The following is a 16,970-nucleotide window of genomic DNA, read 5'->3' on the forward strand; positions in this document are numbered from 1 at the left end:
CCCATTCGCTCGCGGGCCCGCCGCTCGGCGCCGGGAGCCGGGGCTGGTTTGCCGAGTCGCAGGGCGGGGCCTCCCCCAAGCCCGTCCCCCGGCGAGGGCGGAGGGAGGAGGAGGAGGAGGAGGAGGAGGAGGAGGAGGAAGGGGGGGGCGGAACACAAAACCTGCAAGGGTTTTTTTTTTTTTTCTTTTGCATTTAATTAAAAAAAATTTTTTTTTTTTTTTTGCAAACCCGAGGGGTCCTCCCCGGAGCGGGCGCGGGTCCGGGGCGCCCGGGCCGCGGCGCGGGGCGGCGGCAGGGGCCTGGCGGAGGCTGCCGGGCGGCCGCCATGCGATCAGGCAGTGCGCTGACCGGCCCGGCCGGTCGGCCCCTTCTGGGTCCTCCCTTTGCAGCCCGTGCGGGGCCGTCTCGGAGACCCCGCGCCGACGGCTGCTCAAACATCAGGGTGAGTTTCTCACAATGTAGCAATTTCTCTTTAAATCTCTTAACTCTCTCTACCTGCGAGTCGGGGCTGTGACAGGGCGCAAAAGCGAGGGGGGAGTGGGGGTTGGCGGCGAGGGTGTGTGTGGGGGGAGCCGGAGCCGGGGCCGAACCCACCCCCCCGACACTCACACACTCAGCCCCCCAACCGGGGCGCAGCGCCCGCTGCCTCTTTTTTTGCTCTGCGCCCCCCACCCCCGGCAGCCCCCCCACCCCGTGCGTCTCTCCCACCATCACGGCCGCCCCGATCCTGCGGGGACCCCCCCCACACGGGCTCCCCTGCCCAAACCCGGCGCCCGGTGCCTCCCCGGCCCTCCCGCCGGCTGCCGGGGATACAATGGAGCGGCGGAAAAACGAGACCTAACGTTGCACGGGGGGAGGGGCGGGGAGACCCCCTCCCCCGCCCCGGGGCCCCCTCCCCTCGCCCTGCTCCCCGCCTTTCGGGGAAGCAGAGGGCAGTGGGGCAGCGGATGGTGGTTTCCAGGCCGGAGGCGGCCAGCCTTCATCTCCCCCTGTCGCGCGTCCCCTGCGCCCCCTCCCCAGATCCCTCCCGGGGGTGCCGGGGAGAAACGGGGCCTCCGGCAAGCTGGGGAGGACGGGATGCGGAAGGAGGCCACTGGGTCTCCCCCTCCTCACAGCCCCTAAACAATGAAAGGAGTTGACTTGGGCCCCCACCCCCCAGCAATGAAAGGAGGCGACCCCCTCCCCCGCCGGCGGGCTGGTCCCGGAGGGGGCCGGCACGGGGGGAGGAGGATGGGGAGCCTCACTCCCGTCACCTCCCGAGATTTGGGGCGGCCCCCCCCGCCCCCTCGGCCTGGGCATGGGAGGCCGCAGGCCCAGCCCGGGCACGGCGCTCGGGTGGTGACCTTTAGACAAAGGCAACCCTTCCCCGGGGTGAGCCCGGACGAGCCGGGCCCCCGCGGAGGGCGGCCAGGCCGCGGGCACCGGAGGGAGGATGGCGGAGGAGGGAGCACGGAGGGAGCCATCTGCTGTCCCCATCCCTGGCTGCCCCTCGGCTGCTTCCCCGGCTGCTGTCACGGGCGGCCGCGGGGCGACAGGAGCCCGGGGGCGCGCGGCCCTGGTCTGCGGCCGGCGGCGAGCGGGGCGAGGAGCCGCGGGAGGGCGCGGGCGCCGCCGGTGATTGGAAGGCACCGCGGCTCCTTCCTCTCCGCGCCCCTTTGTTTTGCTTTGTGGTTCTGAGCAGCTGAACTTCCCGGGAGGTGGGGTCAGAGGCCGCCCTGTCAGCTCTCCCGGGGAGGCCGGGGTGACAGGTCCCGGCCCTCCGGTGTGCCCACACTGGGGGCTGCAGCCGGTGCCCGGCCTCATGTCCGGACGGTCAGCCCCTCGTGTCACACGGCCCTCCAAGAGGGGAACAATCTGGGGATGTCTGGAGCGGTCGCATTTCCCGCACACCTCCTTCCCGGGGCACTCGTCAGGAAAGCGGTTTGTTTCAACCCCCAAGACTCCAAGGCCTGAGATTCGTGTTAAGTTCTCCGGGCTTCCAACCTGTCCGCTCACCTGGGGTGGGGTTGGGGGCCTCGGTCAACTCTGACGCCTCTGGGGTGGTGGGAGAGCAGGGGAGGTGGGCAGCTCAGGAACCTCCCCCTTCCCCTGTGCTGGTGTCCCGTGGGACTTAAGGCCCTGTTTACCTCCCCCACCCTTCCCATAGCTCCCCCATTCTCCCCATAGCTCCCCCACTCCTAGAAGCCGGAAATAACATCTCCCTACTCAGGGAGCATTATGGATTGGCTCCTGCTAAGTGCATTACGCTCTGGCCACAAGCCTGGGAGGAAGTAGGGACAGTTATTATCCCCATTTTGCAGACAGGCTAATGGAGGCTCAGAGAGGTGAAGTGGCTTGCTCAGGGTCACACAGCCCCGATTTGTAACCATCTCATGTTTCTCCAACTGGGTCATCTCAAGACTGTTAGGTTCTCCTGGACGCCTCTTTGGCACTTTGTCCCTTTGACTTCGCTTGACCTGGGTCTCAAATATAGATTATACTTGGAAGGAGCTGTTGGATTTTTTTCTCCCCCGAGCGCTGGTTTGGGGAAGGGATAGGGAGCACGCGGAAGCTGGGCTGAGGGCAGGATGATTTCGCCTGTGGCTGGAGCAGAGCGTTTGCCTGCCCGAGGGGAGAGTTGGAGGTGTGTGAGTCAGGGGAAGGGGGGCCCCAGGCCTGGCTGGGTGGGAGTTTGGGGGGCACCTGGGAGCCGGCCCCATTTTCGTCCTCCTTCTTCCCCTAAGGTGGGACTTGCCCCTCTTGCTGCTACTCAGTCGTGCCAGGAGGGAAGCTCAGCTGATGGGGACCTTCATCGTCTCTCTGCCCTTTGACCTCCTGTGGCGCCCTGATGGAGCTGGCAGAGAACTTTCCGGCCCATTCTCACCTCTGCCTGGGTATCAAACCCACTGTCCCACTCTTTAACCTTAGGTCATTGAACTCCCTCGTCCTCAGTTTGCTCATCTGTAGATGGGGATAATTATAGTTCCCTTAATGACCTGGAGGTGGGTGAAAGTATTATCCAGACATGTTATTTTTATTTCTCGTTCAGCGGATGGGATATGGCATGCCTGCAGGGGTGGGGAGGAATGTCGGGTGCTGGCTGGGCATTTTAGGGTGAATAGTGAAAGGCATTCACCCTGGAGGAATTCCCAGTGGTGGGCGATCGGCGAGGGCTGGCTGTGAATGATCCCGCTTCAGCAACACTCGCCCTTCCAGCTCTCTGGCCTGGGACCCTACCCCTTCCCCACTTACTGGTGCTGAATAAATCTTTAGGGGGTGGGCTGAGGCAGGGGGGCTGCGGAGGGCCGGGCTCACCTGGTGAGGGAGGTAATACAGCTGATCATCCCGTTTTACAGATGGGAAAGCTGAGTCCAAGGGAAGCCTGTTCCGTGGCTGAGAGGGGCCTCCAACCCAGCCTGCAGGGGCTGGGGGCGGGTGGGAGAGGGGCTCCCTATTTGTCAGTAGGGCTGGGGAGACAGCGTTTTGAGGGAGCCCCTGCTCCCTGCCTGCTGTCCTCTCCTTGATGTGCAAATATCTTCCTTCCTGAGATGACAGGCGCAAGTAATAATAATTCCTGGGGGTCAGGAGGAGAGGGGCTGTAGGGAGACACAGGTCTGAGTGTTTCCTGAAAGCAGGAACTGGATTTTTTTTTGCGGGGGGAAGCATGAATAAGGCCCAAGAGGGGCAGGCCTGTGCCCTGCCCCCTTCTCTGCTGACTTCCTTCCCAGAGGCCTCCGGGGCCTTCTCCAACCTTCCCTTAGGTTGTGGGGTCTTCCCTCCACACGCCTCCAGGTGGCTGTGGAAGGGCCGGGGGGTCAGTGCCAAGCCCTGGGGCCTGGTGGGCAGGGTCATGGGGTGTTATGGAGGGTCCCCCAGGTTCCTGGGGGCTGCCTCTTAGCTCCAGGTCGAGCCACCAGCGGAGTTCCCGCCAGCCCTCCCAGCTCTCCCCCGTGGCGTGGCCGTCTTGACTCCTGGTCTCAAGAATGCAGAGGGCTGCTGGTGGGGGGAAGTTAATTGGAAACAGGAAGACATGGCATTCCTTTCCAGCCGGCCTGGGCCTGGAAAGCAGCGAGGGGCTGCCTTTTTCCCTCTCCCGCCCCGCAGGAGAGGGGGACGGGGGGCTTGGTTACATTGCCCTCCTCTCTTTCGAGTCTTCCTCCTGCTGGGCACCATCACTTAACAGCACGTACCTGCCATGTCAACCGCCCCCCATCAGAATGAGTCGCCTTCCCCTTATTCCCGTTCATATCCTAGTTTGTCTCCTTTCTGAGGGCACAGGGCCTGCCCGAGCTGGCGCCCCAGAGAAGGATGCGTCACACCAGAGACACATGGGAAATGTCGGGTTGAATTGTCCCCAAGGACGCCCTCCTCATTCCTTCCCCAGCATTCTCCCTGCCTGGAATACCACCATTAGATTTTTGTCCCCATTGACTGAAGCCTTTGTGTCTTGGTGACATGCAAGTTCCCCCAATGGAGGGAGAGAGAGAGAGTTTTCTGAGACATTTCTAGTTTGGTGACAATGACTTTTGTGTACGAGTTTGTGTATTCATGGTGGCGGGATCTGTTGGCAGAAGCAGGAGAGGACGCCTTTGTTCCTTTAATTTTTCCCAAATAGACTTCCTGAGGGCCTACTGTGTGCCAGGGCCCTGGGACCCAGTCCCGGAGGAGGCTAGAGATAAGTGTTGTCTTCAGGGCTGGATTGGCTGCGGGGGGGGGGGGTTCGGTTAATTCTGTCTGGGTGGTCTGCGAAGGCTCCAAGGAAGGAGCAGCTTCTCTCTCTGTCTTTCTTTTTTCCTAAGTGATACATACATGGGACAAATTGAAAATACTAAACCTAGTAAGCCTCCCTCTCCATCCTCCCCGGAGTCCCTGGTCCCCCAGCTCGCCTTCCCAGAGACAACTCCCCAGTCCCAGTGTTCTGTGCACACACACTTATATACGTGTGTGTATCTTTAAAAATATTTATTGTACCCTGGTGGGTACCCAGCTCTTCTTCCCATTGTTCTGCGTGTTGCTTTTTCTCCTTCATCTCCGTGGGAGACCTACTTCTCAGTACATGGAGGATTTACTCCATCTTTTTCTTGGCTGCGTGGTATTCCACAGTATGGGCAAATCCTCGTTTACTTAACACGGATGTGGAGGTGTTTCCAAACCCGAGAGCTGGAAGGCACATGTCCACATGTCTTATTGGGAAATGGGGGTGCCAGTGGGATACGCTCCTGGAAGTGGGGTTGCTGGCTCAAGGGCCTGTGATTTGTCATTTGGTCACTCTTTGGAGGCAGCCTTGCAGCTGTGTCTTGAAGGAAGTCGTTCCCCCTGCTGGTCAGTTCATCCATCTGTCTGCCCTCGTGTCTTTTGTGACCTGGTCACCTCTGCCACCTGCCTATGGCCGGCATCGTGCACTTACCACTTGGTGTGGAGGTCAAGAGTGTGGGTTCTGGAAGCTGACTGTTGGTTCAAATCCCGGCTCTGCCACTTGGTGGCTGAATGGCTGCAGGCAAAGGACTTGCTCTCTCTGGGCCTCGGTTTTCCCCTTTATTAGATGGGTTCGCCTCAGTACCTGCTTTTGGAAGGTTGTTGTGAGGATTAAATAACACCCGTAACGTGCATAGGCAGCCTTGTCAGTCAATGGCGGTGTTATCTGTCATTCTTTGGCCGTTCTTTCTCCTGGGGCCAGGAACCCCCTAATTCTGGGTCGTGTACCCTGTAACTGGCAGGCATGGGAGAGAATGCTGGCTTTTCCACTTACTTGCAGCCCTGGGCAAGTGATCCCTCTTCTGGGTCTCGGTTTCCTTGTCTGTAAAATGGGCCCATGACGGCTCCCTCGTCGGGTCTGCTGTGAGGCCCAAACGAGCCGGTGCTCTCCCAGGCCGGGCGTGCAGTCGGCTTTCAGGAACTAGCGAATGACGTTGCTGTTATTTTCACTATGATTACTGTCCTCCCGTGGGTCCCATGCTGACTCTTCCACTCTGAAAGGTCCCCATTGTCTTCCCGAAAGACACGTAGGGAACAGCGCTGGCCTTCTAAACCGCACGGGAGCAGAGGGCACAAGCAGGCCGCGCTGGCATCAGGCACGGCGGTGTGACCCTGCGAGCAGACAGGGCTTCCCGCCCCGGGCCTCAGTTTCCCCACGGGAAGAATGGGGATGGCAGGAGGCCCACCTCAGGCGTGCTCACGCGTGTTCAATGCCTAACACAGTGCCTGGCTTAGAGCAAGTGCTGAAATGAAGTCAGTGGCTGCGATGATGATGAGGGTGATGGTGGTGACGGTGGTGATGAAGAGAAGTAGCAAAGTCTCCCACGGGATCAGGTACCCACGTCCTCATCGCCCTCCCCCAAACCCTAGGCAATCGAGGTTGGCATTTGAAATGGAGGCGAAGGTCCAAGGCAGTCTGATTCCCTTTGGGCCTCAGTTTCCTCGTCTGTAACAGAATCTCCTCATGGGGTCCTTGTGAGGCTTAAATGAGTGAAGAGGCGGAAAGCTTTTGAGACTGGGCCTGGCTTCAAGGAGTGCACGGTGAAGGGTCACTTTGCTTATTATTATTATTTTAACTTTTTCTCATGGAAATATTAAAGTACCCACCAGGGGACCAGCCCTGTGGCGTACTGGTTAAGTTCGGCGCACTCCGCTTCGGCGGCCCCGGTTCATGGGTTCAGATCCCAGGTGCCGACCTGTACCACTCGTGGGCCATGCTGTGGCAGTGCCCCACGTACAAAATAGAGGAAGACTGGCACAGATGTTAGCTCAGGGCCAATCTTCCTTAGCAAAAAATAAAAAATAATAAAGTACCCACCAGGAGTTGAGAGAATGGCATAAGTAGCCCCCCTGTACCTATCGCCAGCTTCAATCATTTTCTGATCACCTTTTTTTATCTAGTACCCCCACCCCCTACCCCAAATGCCAGGCAGCATATCATTTCAACTGTATTATTATTGTTACCGATGGTGTTATTATTTCTGGGGTCCTGAATCTGTTTCACCACCTCCAGGATCTGTCCTGTGCTGTGAGGAGGGTAGTGTGAAGCCCATTTCACAGATGGGGGAAACCAAGGCAGCAGGGAGTGGGCGTCGGCCAGGTTGGCCTTTCTCTGCGTTCTCTTCTTCGGGACCTGGGTGAGGTCCCTGTCTTGGCCACCCTGGGGGCTGTTTCAGATGACACAGGTTTGGGGATTTACGCCGGGGTGGGTGCAGCGTGGGCACAGGTTCGGGTGTTCTGTGCAGAAACCGTCCCTGGAAAGGGTGAGTTGGAGTGAGGTGGGGGGTAACTGGGTCAGCCACCTGGGTTCAAGTCTTCTGTCTGCCCTTTCTAACCTTGTGACTTGGGGACAAGTTACTTCCCTTCTCTGATCCCAACTTAGAGACCCAAAAGTACAGGAATAATAGTAGATGCTTCTGTTGAGAGCCTTGGCTCCAATTCAGTAAGGTCCTGCGTGCAAAAGTGTTTTGCAAGTGCCTGGCTCAGAGTAAGCGCTCAGCAGGAGGTAGGGGTCATTACTGTGGTCCCTGTTGTTAGTTATTCCTTCTGTGTGTACTCCGAGGGGGGCGTAACCAGATGCTTGTTCCAGGGTTAAGAGGGTCAGAGGAAGGGCTGATGCCCCTGGAGCCCCCCAGCCAGCCTTGGCCGCTGTCGTCCCCTCCTCTTGCCCGCCCCATCCCTCTACACTTGCCCTTTGAAGTGCGTCTCGTGCTTGGAGGGGCGGGAGGGGGCTGCTGGCTAGTGGGTGACCCCCTTCCAGCCTCCTGTGTCCCCTGTGTCCCAGCCTGGTGGCCTTGGAAGCAGAGTGAGGAGGGATGTTGGTCTGTGGTTGCAGGACCCTCGTTAATGACCCCTGGGGCCCTGGAGGGAGTCCCTGGTGGCCCCCGCAGCCTGGAGGCGAAGGGCGACCCGGTCACCCAGGACACCCACAGGTCCAAGCCCCCTGGAGCCCCCTCTCTGGAGGATGGGTGCTGCCTCTCGTCCACTGCGTGGTGCTGGGGTGGCTGTGACCTCCTGCTCTTCCCAGCATGCACGGCGCCTCACCCATCCTCAAACACTGAGCCCCCCGGGCAGGTGAGGGGAGCCCCTGGAGGAGTTCTTAGCTCTTAGCCTCTCATGCTGGGCTCCCCTGGGCTTGGCACGCGGGTGCCACACTTGCCTTACTTCTCTCCCCAGAACGTGCCCGGTGACCTCCCTCTTTTGTGTACCTGCGTCCCCTTTCACGGAAAGTTATGTATGTGTGTATCCCCCAGCCCTTTCTCACTGGAGTATAATTTACATACAATAAAATGCGGAGTTAAGTGTGCATCTCAATGTCTTGAGTCTTGACATGCATGGCCACCTGTGTAACCCACATCTCTGTCAAGATCCAGAATGTTCACATCGGGCCCAGAAAGTCCCCTTGTCCCCCTTCCTAGTTGGCACCCACTCCCGGAGCAGCCGCTGGCCCGCGCCCTCTGGTGGGTCAGAGTCGCCTCTTCTCGAGGGTCACAGACTGGGACTCCTGCAGCGCGTGGTCCTGTGGGTTCTCATCTCTGGCTCAGCGTCATTATTTTGAGATTCAGCCGTGTCGCTGTGGGTGTCAGGAGGGCCTTCCTGTTTGTCACTGAGCAAGTCTGTGGAAGGGTTCGCCTCCTTTCTCTCAGGAGAGAGAGAGCCCCCCGCCCCCCGCCCTGAAGTCTCATCATCCTAACGCCCCTCACCTGTGTACCCGTCCCAGCCTCCCCCAGCCCCCTGGTCTGGGGACGCTCCCCCAGTTCACTGTCCCATCCTTCGTAGCCCCTTTGGGATGTAGTAGGTCTCCCGTGAGCTTTTCTTCAGGTCTGGCTTTCTCACTAGACTCTAAACTGCAGAAGGAGAGAGAAGACATGGCCCATGTTCTCAGTAGGAGCCCTATAGATGTTTGTTGATTGACTGACTGACTGAATGGAATGATGGCCATGTCACAGGGGTGGAGAAAGGGGACCAGGGAGCTTGTGTTTGGAATCCCTATTCTGTTTCTCAGAAAGTGACCCACCTGCTTCCAAACACCAGAGGTGTTTGTTAAAAATGCCAATCCCAGGGCCCCACTCAGACCTGTCTCCTGGGAGGCCCCCGGCCGGGCTCAGCTGCCTTCTTCGCTCCCCTGGGCCCATCCCCTCAGCATTTTTATCAAGCCCCACCCCTGAGCGGTTCCTTGGCTCAGCAAGCCCACCCCTCGAAGCACCAGGGCTCTGCCTGCTGGCCTCTCACCCAGGACAGGCAGCCGTGGGTCTTGCAGCCACAGTGGACCCTTGCTCCGTGGACGTCGCCCACCCTCCCTCGCCGCCTCCCCGGGGCCCAGTGTGTGCTCCCCATGTGCTCTCCAGAGAGGGAATGAACCGCAGCCTGTGGGGCAGGTCAGGACTGAGCCTACCCACTGCTCGGTGGGGACACTGAGGCTTGGCGGGCTTGGGTACCGCCCCTAATTTTCAGCCAGGAGTGGAAACCAGGCATACTTTATTCCGTCGAATCTACACAGCCGTCGGTTGTAAGATGCGCCTCCTTTCTCAGAGATGGGACAATGGGAAAAAAACGCATCTCAGTGTTGATAAAAATGCGGGAAAAGCCCTCACGCGTCCTTGCCTTCTGGTGTCTGAGGCCCTTCCGTCTGCCTGTGGTTTCCCACCTGAGTCTCAAAGCTGTTTCGCGAGGGGCTGTTCTTTGTCAGATTTCTGTCTCCTTAGCTGGATGAGCAGAGCTCCCTACGTCTGCCCTGCCCTTTGCCGTCCCCAGCCAAGCACGTGCCCCTTCCAGGGTCCTGGTTTTGTATTTAGACCTTGAAGCAGGGAGCCATATCTCCATTCGTCACGGGGGACACTGAGCCAACTTTTGGGCCTAAAGAGCCCCCCGCCAGACTCTGTAGCAGAAGGGGGAATTTTATTTAACTGAGTTCCTAACATAAATCTGCCTTAAACAAACAAAAATATATATATACACACACACGCACATATATATGATATGTTATTAGACATCATATAATAGTTTCACATTAGATTTAAATTTGATAATATAGTAGAAATGTAATAAACATATATAAATAAATACAAGTATCTGTTTATATATAGGTATAAAGTTCCCTTTCATCCAGCCCCACCCCACAACCTCTTCATGTATTTGCTGTGCGTCCTTTTGTTCGGTGCCCTGGCGAATCGTTTGCTTTCCGTGGTGGATTTTTGCCTCGTATAAAGGATCCTGCTTTATTTCTCCTTCTCTGTCTTTTCTGCCCAGCGCCCACTTTTAGGCCCCCACGTTGCTGCTCGGCCGTCTTGTCTGTTTCTTCTCCCAGCTGGGGTGTTCCCAGGGGTGCTGTCATCACGGTCTGCTTAAAATTCTCCCCGGGACCAGATCCCCAGGTTGCCACCATCTCCCTGTCACAGAGGCAGCCAGGGTGAAGTGACTCGCCTGAGGTCACGCAGCTGGCTGCTGGCACAGCTGAGGGAGAATCCAGGAACATCCTGCTGGTTGATTCAGACCCGCACAGCGGGCCTCCCGTGTGCCTGGCCTCAAAACTCTGCCCTCAGGGACGGGGGACAGAGATAAGGAAGAACATACTAGTCCTCCCTGCCAGGTGACAGCAGTATTTTAGGAGTGCCAGCTGGGCTGGTGGAGGTTGTAGGGAGGCATTGCTTCTGGGGTATGTTGGGGCATCAGGGCAGGCTTCCTGGAGGAGGGGACTTCTGGGGACAGGCTTTGGGCTCAAGGCCATTCCCAGCAGAGGGAAGCCTGGGATGCTTTGCAAAAAGGCCAGTTGAAGGTTCGTGGGGAAGGAGGGCCCGGGACATTGGGGCTGGGCCATGGGTGCTTTGGTTTTGCTGATGGGAGGTAAGAGAAGAGGGAGTCCAGGATGATCCCCGGTCGTTGGCCTGAGCAACTGGGTAAATGCAGGTGCCCTTTCTTGAGATGAGGTAGAGGTGTCTGTGGTTTGGGGAACACAAACCCGAGAGTAAAGCTCTGACCGCCCTCGGCTGGTGGAGAGATGCAGAGAGGAGGGAGATGGAGAATGAATGAATGAACCGTAGGGGTTGCGAGTGAGAGACAGTGACACTGATGACTGAAGTCCCAGGGGCGGGGACTTTCCCCAGGGAGAGGACGGGAGAGGGTTGAGAATGAACCTCGGTGGCTGCCCACAGGCAGGGGCAGGAGCTTCTTTGGCTGAAACAGAGGAAGAGGGGAGGAGGATCAGGAATGGTCAGCGTCTCAGGAACAAAGGAAGGGAGTTTCCAGAAAGGTCTTAGCTTCAATGGACTTGAGGTCAGCCTTCCCGGGTTGGATGCAGCTGTTCTGGAAGCAAGGATTTCCTGGGTTTGATGGGTAGGTGGGGGTGGGAGCCAGGCTGGAGTATGGTGAGGGGCCATGAGAAGGGTAAGGATGGCTTCATGGATGGGTGGATGGATGGATGGAAGGAAGGAAGGAAGGAAGGTGAGATCTCATGGATGGACGGATGGAAGGAATGTGAGATCTCATGGATGGATGGAAGGAATGTGAGATCTCATGGATGGATGGATGGATGGATGGAAGGAAGGGAGGAAAGGAAGGTGAGATCTCATGGATGGATGGAAGGATGGATAGAAGGAAGGAAGACAGATGAGAGCTCTTCGCAGCCCGGAGATTAAAAAAAAAAATCTTGCCACCCTCTATGTCCCCTCAGTTCCCTCAGGTAAGAGTGTAACCCCCCCCCCCCCACACACACACAAAGCCTCACTAGTCTGGTGGTCTGGGCTTGTCTCCCTGAGCCCAGCTCTTACCCTTCACCTTGCCTTCTTCACGCACCAAGCTTGTTCCTGCCTCCCCACCTTTGCCCTCGCTGTGCCCTCTGCCTCCAGTGATCTCCCCAAGTCCTTCCTGCCTCCGGGCTTCTCTTCTCTCAGGCCTCTGCTTAAATGCCGCCTCCTCAGGGAAGCCTTCCTTGACAACCCATCCAACTTTCTCCACGTCACTCAGTTTACTTCCGTGGTAGAATTCATCCCCAGCACCAGACTCGGAATAAGCCCGTGATCGATATTTATTGAACAAATGAGGAACCGGTGACCTTTCAGAGATGGTGAGGAGAGAAGCACATGGGATTGGTTTTTTAGGATCTGAGCAGGCTTAGAGGCTCAGCAGAGGAAAGGAAAGGGAGTGAAGGAAGGTTCTAGAAGAGGCAGGAGGGGGTGGTACCAGGTTGGGTGCAGGAGTGAAGTTTCTCACCGATCAGGAGAAAGATGTTCGTGCATTTGAGGAGTTCAGGAGGTTGGCGTGGATCTGCTTGGAGACGGGGAGAGAGAGAGGCCTGGTGAGGGGGTGTCTGGTGGTCTTGCCAGCTGGGGAGAGGGGGGCTTTGGCAGTCCTCTCGCGGCTGGGAGAGGGGCTTTTATCTTTTGCAGGCATGTGTTGGTTCGTAATCTGGGGGAAGGAGGTCTCAGGTCCTTTTGGGAATCTGCTCAGTGGCCACAGACCTTTCCCCCAGAGAAACGCGCACTTGGCTTTCCCAACATGTGGCTAAGAATTTTGGGGGTGGGGGCTCCGGTTAAGTGCTTTACACAGATGGTGACCATAGCAACAGTAATAATAATAGCCAGCACTGCCCCAGGCGCTGGACTAGGCCCTTTTCAAGTACTGACTCATTGACAGGCAGAAGGACCTTAGGAGGTAGGTGTGTGGGCACCCCTTTGTGACAGATGAGGAAACTGAGGCACAGAGCCGTGCCTCTTAGTGACTTGCACAGAGTCACCCAGCTGCTAAATGGCAGAGTGGGGATCCCCCCCGGGCTGTCTGGCCCCAGAGCCCAGGCTTTTGAGCCATAAACACTTCTCTGCTTCCTGGTTACAGGGACCAAGATGAGAAATCCACCGTCTGGAACCTTCCCTCCCCGCTTCGCCCCCGTTTTTTTGCCCTGGGATCCAGCTTGGATCTCAGCTGAGCGATTGGAGGCCCGGGCTCAGCGGGGCGCCGTCCCTCCCTCCCTGCTCTTTCCCTTCTCCCCCTCCGTTGTGTCTTGATTAACATAACCGTGGCCACCCCAGCTTCCTCCAGACGGCGGATGTGTTGGTGAGCTTGTGGGCAGCCTGGGTGGGTGGGTGACTACGAGCTTCATGAGTCAGCAAGACCTGGGGAGGGTGGAAGGTCGGGACTCCCGAGGCACATCTGGCTTGGAGCCAGCTGTGGGACTGGAGCAAGGGCCCCCACCTCTCTCAGCCTCCGTTTCCCCGTCAGCGAGAGGAGGCTAATGCTTCCTCTTGGAGGTTAAGTAGATGACATCACGTGTCAACAGAAGCGCTACATTTATGGCAGCAACCAGCATCGTAGGTGTTTCGCAATTCAGAATATTTTAGACCGAACATCCCCAGCAAGGCAGGGCAGCTCCCCGTCCCCAAACATGCTAAGATTTCTGCAGCCAATCATATTTCTGCTGCTGATAGATCCGTGGCTGTTGACACTAAGGGGGACACATAAGCACAGTCATTGCAAGTTAGCTCTGCCCCTGAGTGAGTCGGGAAAAAAAATTGGTTTTTAGAGATCCTGGAGGTTGGCACTGCAGATATGGGGTCATAGATCTAAAACATCTACCTGGTGGGATTGTTGTGGAGTTTAGTTGAGATAATGTATTGTCATGTGAGTGGCCTGTAATCAGCACGTTGTAAATGCTTGTTGCTGTTACTATTACGGTTGTTGCTATTATTACCACTAACCAGCCTTTACTGTACCTACTGGTGCAGACAGATTGGGCTGTGCCGTCGAGCAACAGTTTTGAAAACTTGAATGTGCGTGCAAATTCCTTGAGACTCCTGTTAAAATGCGAGTTTTGATTCAGTAGGTCTGGGGCAGGCCCAAGACTCTGCATTTCCGACAAGCTCCCAGACCACACATTTGAGTAGCAGGGTGTAGAGTGAATATTGGACGGTTTCTGAGTTGCTTCAGGGGGTCTGCAAATGGAATGGAGACATCAGATATCGAGGCTAAAAGATGACTCCTTAACTCTTAGCTTTTGGGGTTGCCAATTTGAGGACAGGTCTGTATTAATTATTATACAAGGAAAAAAGTCATGTCATCTATGAAAGTCTTTTCACTGTGCCCCCTTCCTCCCCTCTCCAGAGGGGACCCCTGTGAGGAGTTTGGGGTTCATTCAGCCCGCTTTTTTGATGCATACATTTTTTCCTATTGATCATGCATACTATGTGAATTCTTCTATACCTAACTTTTTAAATTGAACAAATGTCTTAGAATTGTTTCCATGTCAGCAAACTAGAACCCCATTCTTTTAGCAGCTGAGGAGTAGTCCATAAATTATTTTACCTCCACCCTACGGATGTTTTTTTCAGTTTAGTTCCAATTTTTTCTATGAGCTTCTACGTGTCTTTATATTTAAAGTGTGTCTCTTATAGATGGCATAGAGTCTGACAACCTCCGTCTGATAATCAGAATGTTGAGACCAACACTGTCCAATAGAAATAGAATGCTAGCCACTTATGTTATTTTAAATTTTCTAGTAGCCACAGTAGAAAGAAACAGGGAAAATTAATGTAAATATATTTTATATAACCTGATATATCCAAAATACTATCATTTCAACATGTGATCAATAGAGAAATCATTAATGAGATATTTTGTATCTTTTGATGGTGGTAAAATAAACATAACATAAAATTTACCATTTTAACCTTTTTTTTTTTGGTGAGGAAGATTTGCCTGGAGCTAACATCCGCCATCAATCCTCGTCTTTTTTTTTGCTTCAGGAAGATTAGCCCTGAGCTAACATCTGTGCCAGTCTTCTGCTATTTTGTATACGGGTCACTGCCTCAGCATGGGTAATGAGTGGTGTAGGTCCGTGCCCAGGATCCGAACCTGTGAACCTGGGCTGCTGAAGTGGAGTGTGCCAAACTCAACCACTACACCACGGGGCCGGCCCCTATTTTAACCATTTTTCAGTGTATGATTCAGTTACAAGTATATTTGCAATGTTGTGTAACTGTCACCACTCTCCATTTCCAGAACTTGTTCTCTTCCCATTAAACATGCCTTCTCTCCCACCTGCTAGTAACCTCTATTCTACTTTCTGACTCTCTGAATTTGCCTTCTCTGGGTACCTTATAAGTGGACTCACACAGTATTCCTCCTTCTGTGTCTGGCTTATTTCACTTAGCATAATGTCCTCAAGGTTCATCCACGTTGTAGCATGTGTCAGCACTTGGTTCCTTTTCAAGGCTGAATAATATTCCATTGCCTGGATATACCACATTTTATTTATCCATTCATCTGCAGATGGACATTTGGGTCGTTTTCACCTTTTGGCCGTTGTGAATACAGTCATGGCGCTGCATGATGACGTTTTGGTCAACAATGAACCACATACATGACGGTGTTCCCATAAGATTACACCATAGAGGGGGCCGGCCTGGTGGTGCAGCAGTTAAGTGCTTGCACTCCGCTGCGGCGGCCCGGGGTTCGCAGGTTTGGATCCTGGGGTTGTCGAGCCATGCTGTGGCAGCTTCCCATATAAAGTGGAGGAAGAAGGGCACAGATGTTAGCCCAGGGCCAGTCTTCCTCAGCAACAAAAAGAGGAGGATCGGCATTGGATGTTAGCTCAGGGCTGATCTTCCTCACACACACACAAAAAAGATTAGCGCTGTAGAACCTAGATGTGTAGCAGGCTATACCATCCAGGTTTGTGTAAGTACACTCTGTGATGTTCTCACAACGATGTAATTGCCTAACGGTGCATTTCTCAGAATGTATCCATCATTACGTGACGCGTGACTGTATCACTGCTGTGAACATTGGCGCACAAGTATCTGAGTCCTTGCTTTCAGTTCTTTTGGATGTGTACCCGGGAGTAGAATTGCTGGGTCATCTAATTCTATGAGTAACTTTTTGAAGCACCGCTATTTTCCACAGCGGCTGCACCATTTCACAGTCCCGCCCGCAATATTGGCCCAAGGGGTCCAATTTCTCCACATCCTTGCCAACACTTCTTATACGGTCTTTTTTTTTTTTTCACGCCAAGTTTTCGAAATCCGGCATGTATTTTTCATTCACGGCACATCTCAGTTGGGACCAGCTGTATTGCCAGCGCCCGGCGGTTGAGATACACGATGGACAGCTTATTTGTGTTTACTGTCATTATCCATGCGGCTGGATTTAAATCTTCCCTCTCGCCATTTGTTTTCTGTTTATCCCTGTGTTCTTTGTTCCTTTTTTTCTCGTTTCCTGCTTCCCTTAGATTAAATGAGTATTTTCGTGTTCCATCTTATCTCCACTATTAGCTGATTCACGCTACCCTTTGTTGCTTTGGAGTTTCCATTCTGCATCTGTGACTGGGACTTTGGCTTCGATTCTCAGTGAGATGGGAGCCACAGCGGGCTTTTGAGCTGGGGGGTGACCCGACCTGACGTTTTTGTATCCACACGTTCAGTGCCTTGTGCAAGAGCGTCTCTACCAGCCAGATTCCTGGAAGAGGACTTGCTAAGGCGAAGGGAAGCGTGCGTTTAGATCTGGCTCGGCCCTGCCAAATTGCATTCCAGAAAGGCTTCGCCATTCTCACCCCTAGCAAACAGCAGCCAAGATTTATTGAGTGGCTGCTCGGTGCCAGGCCTGTGCTGGACCCTAGGGACGCTGGCGAGAGTCAGCCTGGGTCCTGCTGCTTAAATAACTCTCGGTCCTCGAGGCCCAGGGCGGCCTCTGGAGCTGCCTCCCAGCTCAACGGAAGGCGAAGGTTTTAGAGGAACCAAAAAAGGAGAGGCGAGAGGATATTCTAGGTGGTGGAAGGAGGTGGGCACATCCCGGGTGGCGAGAGCTGGCGGGGTCAGGAGGCAGGCTGTAGTGGTCTGGAGAGCGCCCGTGTGGGCTCCCCATCAAGGCGGGACGTGTCGGGGTGCAGTTGAGGAGTAAAATAATAGTACCTCCCTCGTGGGGCTTGTGTGGGAGGATTCGACGAGAAGACAGACAGCACACGGGTTGATGTTTGATGAAATTCTCCCATGGTGGGAGGGGATCAGCGTCAGGAACGGGTCGACTTGAC

The 16,970-nt window shown here is 55.3% G+C and overlaps 1 protein-coding gene across 1 annotated transcript in view; it reads left to right on the plus strand.

Moving 5' to 3' along the window:
* Nucleotides 1–224: 224 nt before the first annotated feature.
* BICRA (BRD4 interacting chromatin remodeling complex associated protein) overlaps nucleotides 225–16,970 on the plus strand; it is a 77,210-nt gene continuing 60,464 nt past the window's right edge. The window contains 1 exon segment of the mRNA XM_058529713.1: nucleotides 225–443. The gene's annotated coding sequence lies outside the window, so the exon portion shown is untranslated.

This window comes from Diceros bicornis, chromosome 34 (genome assembly GCF_020826845.1).
Source record: "Diceros bicornis minor isolate mBicDic1 chromosome 34, mDicBic1.mat.cur, whole genome shotgun sequence".
NCBI classification, from domain to species: Eukaryota; Metazoa; Chordata; class Mammalia; order Perissodactyla; family Rhinocerotidae; genus Diceros; species Diceros bicornis.